We start from the raw sequence: 9,014 nt of genomic DNA on the forward strand, positions 1-9,014 counted from the left end.
TACTGACTCCCCCTTTGTCCACTTCTCTCAACTGTCTTCCCACCTTCTTCTATGATGCCCCTTACTTGCAACACCCCCCTCTCCAAAATTGTTCAGTGAGGCTACTATTCTTCCTCCTTCAAATCCCTCCTCAAGCTCAGCTCTGCCAAGATACCTCCAAGCAGTTGGCTAACGAACATTGGCTGGGGCCATTTCAGGTTATTACATGATGGTTATTACATGTTGGTTATATTTTGATTATATGTTTGATTTCTCTGCCCCACCCTTTGCATGTTGCTTATTTTCTAAGACTGTGAGCTCCTAGAGGCAGGGACTGTGTCTTCATGTGTCAGGGGAAAGCCCCTAGAGCATTGTGGGTACTGCCAGAACACAAACACCAATAATATTTGAAAGAATAATGGGCTTTTTCCTTTTGAAAGTCCATGAACCGGACAATTATCTTTAAAGCAACTTCTGAGGGGAAATGCCTCAGAGCATTTAGCTGGGGTTGCTGTTGGTTTTGCTATTCCTCCCAGGCTGTGGTGTGGTTTTGAGTTCATCTTGGAACCACAAAGATCCTCCTATCGCCCCTTTTCCTTTCTTATTTCTTCCCTCCTCCCACCATAAAACTATATAATGCAGCAGCAGGTGGACACCATTCCTAAATCAGCCAGGGAACCCACAGTGACCCTAAACCACCTGGAGAAAGCTGTCTCTACAACACATTTGCAAGCCCCCAGGCAGATCTTAGGAACAAAAGGGTTAGGCTCTCAAACTCTGATCCCCACATGGTAGCACATTGTGCTACAGCTAAGCTGGCCGACAAGGTGCCATCTAAGCTGTTTTAATATAATGCAATAAGGAAGCTGTATCCTTTGGTTCAGAAAGGACATGTAACTCTGGATAGTGGGAGAGGAGGACCCAATTTAAGGGTTCTGGGAAGAGACGGGGCATATGACCACCCCACACATGCTTCTGGAGCAGCAGCAGAGCCAGGAGCACCAGGGTAGCAGTGAGTGAGCCCCTCAGGAGCATCTCATGGCAGCTGGGCTCCACCTCCATGGTCAGGGGCCAGCTCCAGTGAGTGTTACCAGCTGGCACTGGGCTCCTTTGGGAGAGAGCCAAGAGCACCTCGGAGCACAGCTCACAGCTGTGCTGCCTGCCTTGCCTGGGGAGCGCCCAGGTGTGCAGAGACGCCCCAGCTCCCATAGCATGGAGAGCCAGGGACCCAAGTGGGCCAGGTGGCTCCCACCAGCTTCCACTCCACTGGCTCCTGGCAGGAGGCGACAGTTTGAAAACCTCCGTGCTAAATGGAAGGCAGAAACCTGGGGGGACATGTGACGTCGCATGCCATCATTAATATACGATATAAAGAACTGCCTTACATACACATGGGAGCTGGGCACCTAATTGGGCATTTTTAAAAATCCCACCCCTAGAAATATGAGTCTGGTTATTCCATAGATTAGGAAGTAGGAAGGAAGTTCTTTCTTAGGGTGCCAGGAGGGCTGAAGTGTAAATAGGAGGCCTCATGATCCAATGAACAGTACACCAGACTGAGAATCAGGACACCTGGCTTCTAACCCGGATTCTGCCACTGACTTCCTTTGTGAAATCAGACAGGTCATTAACTCTCTTTGTCTCGGTATCCCAATCCATGAAAATGGAGATGATGCTAACTCATCCTTGAAAAACACTTTGAGATGTAGAGCAGGGGAGTTCCATATAAGTGCTAAACACTGTATTCTTAGAAATGAAAAGAAAAAAAACAGAAGTCAGGAGAGGAGAGTTTTAATGAGAGCTCAGCTATGGTGGAAGCCCACTTGCTATCACCAGACATATTGTCATTGCTTTTTTTCCCTCAGAGATTATAATCTGTAACCAGAAGAATCTTGAAGAGACCTTCCTGTCTATTTAGTAAAGGACTTCAGTAAACAATAATACATGATGGACAAGTGCCTTTTGGGGCCCTGGGAAAATGCTACGTAAACAACAACATTGTGTGTAAGCAATCTTCTATTTACTGTAATATTATTAGTATCTAGTCTCACTAACATAATAGCAGAGTTAACATCATTTTCACATACTTGGGAAAAGTCAGTGCTAACGAAACACTTCAAAAATTCACTAATAGATCAAAAAGTTCCTACTGAGATGATAAACTTTCTTACAGGAAAAATATTGCATTCACAATTCTTTGTCAGATTTAAGAGCAGGATTCTGCACACCAAGAACACGAACAACTGGTGGCAAAGGTGCTCCTCTTAACGGAGATATTTTCAAACTCCTACGCTATTGCCATCTGCTGGCAGATTGTAGATACAAAGTCTTTCTGCTGCAGAGAACCACAGATATGTCTATTAAGGCCCAAAACACTGCTTCACTAAAATCAGTGAAAAACTCCAATAGACTACTATGGGAATTGGATCTGGCACTGAGACAAAAGATCAGACTACGGGGAGTGGGGAGAGCTGATAAAGAATAGTAGTTTCTCTTCTTCACTGGGACTTTTAGGGTAGGTCTACGTTTGCGGCAGAGTGTAGAGTACAGACACTGCCTGCCAATCTAGCATGGGTATAAATAGCAATGTAGATGGTGAGGCCTGGCTAAGGTGAGTAGAGTGTCCTACACACCTGAACCCCAGGGCATAGGCGCTGACTCCATGGGTGCTCCAGGGCTAGAGCACCCACAGGGAAAAATTAGTGGGTGCTCTACACCCACCAGCAGCTCCCTGCCCTGCCCCACCACCTCACCTCCTCCACCTCCTCCCCTGAGCGAGCTGCGTCCCCACTCCTCCCCCATCCATCCCAGCGCTTGCTGCCGCTAAACAGCTGTAGCAAGCTCCGGGAGGGAGGGGGTAGGAGCAGGAACATGCCATGCTCAGGGGAGGAGGCAGAGAAGAGGCAGGGCTGGGGCCGGGATTTGGGGAAGGAGTCGAATGAGGCAGGGAGGGGGCAGAGACTTTGGGAAAGGGGTTGGAATGGGGGCTGGAGGGGCGGGGCAAGGGTGGAGTCGGGGCAGGGCCAGAGAGGGGTCGAGCACCCACCAGCGCCAATAGAAGTCGGCGCCTATGCTCCAGGGTATATACCCTATAAGCCCTAGCAGTGCTCCTATGTCAGTATTGCTGTTTTTAGTAGCGTAGTGTCCTGCTGCCAGAGTCTTTCCCCACCACAGTGAAAGACACCGGCAGCAGGGAAAGGCTCTGGCAGTGAGCTGTCTTCAGACAGTGCCCTGTGTCAGAGGCTTCCTAGGTAATGAACAGAACAGGGCAGTTTTGAGAGATCCATTTCCAATTGTCCAGTCCCAGCTTCTGGCAGCTGGAGGTTAGGGATACCTGGAGCACTGGGTTACGTCCCTGACATTTTGGCTAATAGGCATTGCTGGTCCTATCCTCCATCAATTTATCTAATTCTTCTTTGAACCCCGGGGGGGGGGGGGGGGTCTCACCATTGCATGGCAATCAGTTCCACAGGTCAACTGTGTGTTGTGTGAAGAAATGCTTCCTTATGTTTGTTTTAAACCTGCTGCCCATTAATTTTATCAAGTGATGCCTAGTTCTTGTGTGATGAGAAGGGGTAAATAATACTTCCCTATTCACTATCTCTATATGATTCATGATTTTATAGACTTCTGTCATACATCCCCCTATTGGTCACCTCTTTTCTAGTGAAAAGTCCAAGTCTTTTTAATCTCTTCTCATACAGAAGCTGTTCCATACCCCTAATCATTTTTGTTACCCTTCTCTATACCTTTCTGATTCTCATACATCCTTTTTGAGATGCGGTGACCAGAACTGCATGCAGTATTCAAGGTGTGGACATACCATAGACTTATAGTGTCATTATGATATTTTCTGTTTTATTATCTATCGCTTTCCTAATGTTCCTAACATTCTGTTAGCTCATTTGACTGCCACTGCAGATTGAGTAGTTGGTTTTAGGGAACTATTCATGATGACTCCATGTTCTTCAAGTGGTAACAGCTAATTTAGACCTCATTATTTTGTGTGTATAGTTAGGATTTGTTTTCCTCTGCACTTTCCTTCATGCACTTTTCAACACTAAATTTTGTGACGGTGCCCCCCATAAGGCTTTATGGAAATATGCTTATGAATGTATATATATATGACATAACTGGAATATATTTTATGCTACATATGCCATGTAACATATCTTTGTAGAGGTTATGATCTATTGAATCTATTAATCTTATTTGTATGCATGTATCATTTTTGTATTCGAAGTTATGAATATTGGCTGTAAACTTGTCTGATTCTAAGCAGGTTTTAGTGCAGCAGTTGGTCAGCTTTCTGAGAAAAGACTATTCTCAGTAAGTGCCCAATCAAGAAGCCCTTAAGCCAACAATGAACTTGGAGACACCAACCCACATCTGTGCTTTCCCAGGAATGTGGCTTGGCTGGTAAGGAACTCAATCATGCATGGACATGTGACTTGCCCAGGTGACTCCAAAACTCCATTTTGCAGCTGAGCTTTGCATAGGAGAGAGGAGCGGATCTCCACCCACAAGAGAAAGTCTATTTAAACCCCTGGGAGACTCCTCCATTTGGTCTTCAGCCAGCTAAAGAGAGAGCCTCTCCGCCCCCAAAGATACCTGAAAGAAATTGGAACAAAGGACAGTAACTACAGGGGGTGTGAGTGATTGCTGGAGCCAGACTAGAAGGAGACTAATCTGTAAAAGAAAGCTTACTGGAACTGGTGAGATTTTACCTGTATTCAGTTTTATAATTGTACTAGACTTAGACTTGCATGTTTTATTTTATTTTGCTTGGTAATTCACTTTGTTCTGTCTGTTACTACTTGGAACCACTTAAATCCTACTTTCTGTATTTAATAAAATCACTTTTTACTTATTAATTAACCCAGAGTATATATTAATACCTGGGGAGGGGGCAAATAGCTGTGCATACCTCTCTATCAGTGTTATGGAGGGCGAACAATTTATGAGTTTACTCTGTATAAGCTTTATACAAGGTAAAACTGATTTATTTAGGGTTTGGACCCCATTGGAAGTTGGGCATCTGAGTGTCAAGGACAGGACACTTCCTAAGTTGCTTTCAATTAAGCCTACAGCTGTCAGGGGACAAGGTTCAGACCTGGGTCTGGGTATGCAGCAGGCTAGTGGGTCTGGCTCAAACCAGGCAGGGCACTGAAGTCCTAAGCTGAAAGCAGGAGCAGAAGTAGTCTTGGCACATCAGGTGGCAACTCCCAGGTGGGTTCTGTGATCCAACCCGTCACCCAGTTTAGTGAGATTCCTCTGTAACTCTTCTCAGTCAGCTTTGAACTTAACAATCTTGAGTAATTTTGTATTTATTTTGCCACCTCCCATTCACCCTTTTTTCCAGATCATTTATAAGTATGTTGAACAGCACAGGTCTACTACAGATCCTAGGAGGACCCAACTATTTATCTATCCATTATAAAAACAGACCATTTATTCTTACTTTTTGTTTCCTATCTTTTAACCACTTACTTGTCCATGACAGGACCTTCTCTCTTAAGCCAACTAAGCAGTCATGGGCTAAGAGCCTTTGGTAAGCCTCTTAAGAGTTACCGTAAGAGCCTTTGACAAGACTGGTCAAAGGCTTTCTGAAAGTCCAAGTACACTATATCCACTGGATCACCCTTACACACATATTTGTTACCCTCAAAGAATTCTAATAGATTGGTGAAGCAAGGTTTCCCTTTACAAAAGTTGTGTTGACTCTTCCCCAGCATATCATGTTCCTCTACACATCTAATAATTCTGTTCTTTACTATAGTTTCAACCAATTTTCCTGGTACTGGAGTCAGGCTTACTGGCCTGTAATTGACAGGATTGACTCTGAAGTCTTTTTTAAAAAATAGGTATTACATTAGCTATACTCCAATCATCTGGTACAGAGGCTGATTTAAGCAGTAGGTTACAAACCACAGTTAGTAGTTCTGCAATTTCATATTTGAGTTCCTTCAGAACTCTTGGGTGAATACCATCTGGTCCTGCTCACTTATTACTGTTTAACTTATAAATTTGTTCCAAATCCTCCTATATTGACACTTCAATCTGGGACAGTTCCTCAGATTTGTCACCTAAAAAGAATGGCTCAGGTTTGGCAATCTCCCTCACATCCTCTGTAGTGAAGACTGATGCAAAGAATTCATTTAGCTTCTCCACAACAGCCTTGTCTTCCTTGAGAGCCCTACAGATCACGCGGCAGGCTTCCTGCTTCTGATGTACTTAAAAAGAAAATTGCTGGTCGTTTTTGTGTCTGTAGCTAGTTGCTCTTAATTCTTTCTTGGGCTGCCTTAATATGCTTTTACACTTGACTTGCCAATTCCTTTCTATTTTCATCAGTAGGATTTGACTTCCAATTCTTAAAGAATGCATTTTTTGTCTCTAACTGCCTCTACTCTGTGGTTTAGCCATGGTAGAATTTTTTGTTTGGTTCTTTTATTTATTCATTCATTAATTTTGGGTATACTTTTAGTTTGAGCCTCCATTATGGTGTTTTTAAATGCCATTTGCAGGCATTTCACCCTGGTGATTGTTCCTTTTAATCTCCATTAAACTAACTTTCTCATTTTTGTGTAGTACCCCTTTTTGTTAAATGCTACTGCAGTGGGTTTCTTCAGAATTTCTCCACCTACAAGGATGTTAAATTTAGTTACATTCATGATTGCTATTACTGAGCAGTTCATCTATACTCACCTTTTGGACCAGATTCTGTGCTCCACTTACGACTAAATCAAGAATTGCCTCTCCTCTGGTGGGTTCCAGTATTAGCTGCTCCAAGAAGCAGTTGCTTAAGATGTCTAGAAATATTATCTCTGCATCCCTTTCTGAGATGACATATACACAGTCAATATGAGGATAACTGAAATCCCCCATTATTGTTGTGTTTTCTGCCTTTGTAGCCTCTTTATTCCCCCTGAGCATTTAACAGTCTCTGTTGCCATCCTGGACAGGTAGGCGATAGTATATTCCTACTGCTTATACTCTCATTGTTCAAGTATGTAATTTCTATCTACAGAGATTCAATGGTACAGTTCGATTCATTTAAGATTTTTTACTTCATTTGACTTTCTTTCACATATAGTGCCACTCCCCAACCAGCACCACCTACTCCATCACTCCTATATATTTTGTACCCTGGTATTACTGTGTTCCATTGATTTTCTCATTCCACCAAGTTTCTGTGATACCTATTGTATCAAAATCCTCATTTAGTGCCAGGCACTCTAGAGCACCCATCTTAGTATTTAGATTTCCAGCATTTTTAGATAAGCAGTTGTACATTTTGTCAATATTCAGGTGCTTGCCTTCATGTGTTAAACATAAATGAGTCCTATTTAAATGTGACTGTTCCTCACACCCCTGAGCGACGTAAGTTTCACTGGCATAAGTGGTAGCTTGCACAGCGCTATGCTCTTCCACCAACATAGCTACGGCCACTCGTGGAGGTGGTTTTATTATGTCGACAGGAGAGCCGTCTCCCATTGGCATAGAGCAGCTACACAAGTGATCTTACAGCAGCGTAGCTGCATGAGTACAGCTGCACCACTGTAAGCTCGCTAGTGTAGACTTGGCCTATGAAAGACTGACAATACCTTTCAATAGCCTGGAAAAGCCTTATAGAATTAAGATAAACTTTACTGAATTAAAACTAATTCAATAAGGATTAAGTTAATACCTTTCGGCCCATTTTATTAAAAATACAATTGTGTACACGGCCTTATAACCTCTTTCTAGGAAGGGGATGCAAATGTAATTCCTCATCTGAAGCCATCCCCCTGGAGAGGTCCATATATACTACTACAAACTAGACTCTCCAGTGACCAACAGACAAAGAAAGGATTTCTGGGTAAATTGCCTGGTTTTAAACAGACTCATCGCTGATCCAGCATATGGATAGCATTTCTGGTCCAAGGTGGGCCCCAATCCTTATGGAAGGGTCGGAAGGATTACCAACCCAAACTCCTATCAGAGCAAGGGGGGATCTCTGGTGAGTTTATTAGCATGTGTATAGGTTATTTTAAATATATTGTTTTTCTATAGTGCTTTTACCTTAAGAATAAAATAGGTTGCATAAAAAGAGCTGTGTGGTATCCATAACTGATAGGCAATCACACAGCTAACTGTCTCGGCTAGCAGCTGTGTTTGACTAGCCTCTCTCTGCTGGGAACAACAGTGAAGGCAGGGAACCGTGCAGCCTGGAAATACACCAGTCAGCAGGGAGTGAGTTGAGGGTCTCCCCCAGCAAGAAAGGCAACTGCTGTGGAACTGGAAGCCTGAGTGTGGGTGTCCGTGCTGGGCCACTGAAGGGAAATACAGGTATATTTGCCATGAACTGTGTCAAGTTTTTGTAGTCGTCATGGAAGAGTTTTGAGGAGGAATTTGAAGAGGAATAATGAGGTCGTTTGGCAAGTGTTTAATCAGAAGTACCTGGCAACCTTGATGGGCAGCACATGAGAAAGCACAAAGGTGCTTGTTTGAAAATTTAACAAGTGAGTGATGGAAGCCAGCATCATGGGCCAATTAGCAGCAGAAATGGACAGATTGACATAAACCAGAAATGATGGGTGCAATTTCTCACTGCATCCTGGCCTCCACCCAATGTTTGCTGAAACCTGGAGGTCTGAGAAGCTAGTAGAAAGAAAGCCTTAGCCAAGGCACCACTGGTGGCAGCCTTGTTTGGAGGACTGCCTTAGCTCCACCAATTGGTCCAACCATGCTATTTATGCCAGAAGGGAGGCACAAGAAGTTGTCTAACCAATAAGGTGATTTCCTGTTGTGGCTGCATTGGACCATGCTTGTGCTTGCCTCCTGCACCCATCCCAGTTCTTGATTCCTTCTCTGCTCCTGCCTTCACTCCTGCTCCGTGCTTTCCTCTCCTCCAGTTCCTGCCTTTAGCTCACTTCCATCACCAGGTACCAGTCCTGTCTAATGTCAGCTTTGATTCCTGACTCTGGCTTGACCCCTGGCTGTGGTAATTAGCAATTGACTCTGGTGCTGACCCTCAGCTTTGTTCCCCAGCCTGG

Source organism: Caretta caretta, chromosome 2 (assembly GCF_965140235.1).
Source record: "Caretta caretta isolate rCarCar2 chromosome 2, rCarCar1.hap1, whole genome shotgun sequence".
NCBI classification, from domain to species: domain Eukaryota; kingdom Metazoa; phylum Chordata; order Testudines; family Cheloniidae; genus Caretta; species Caretta caretta.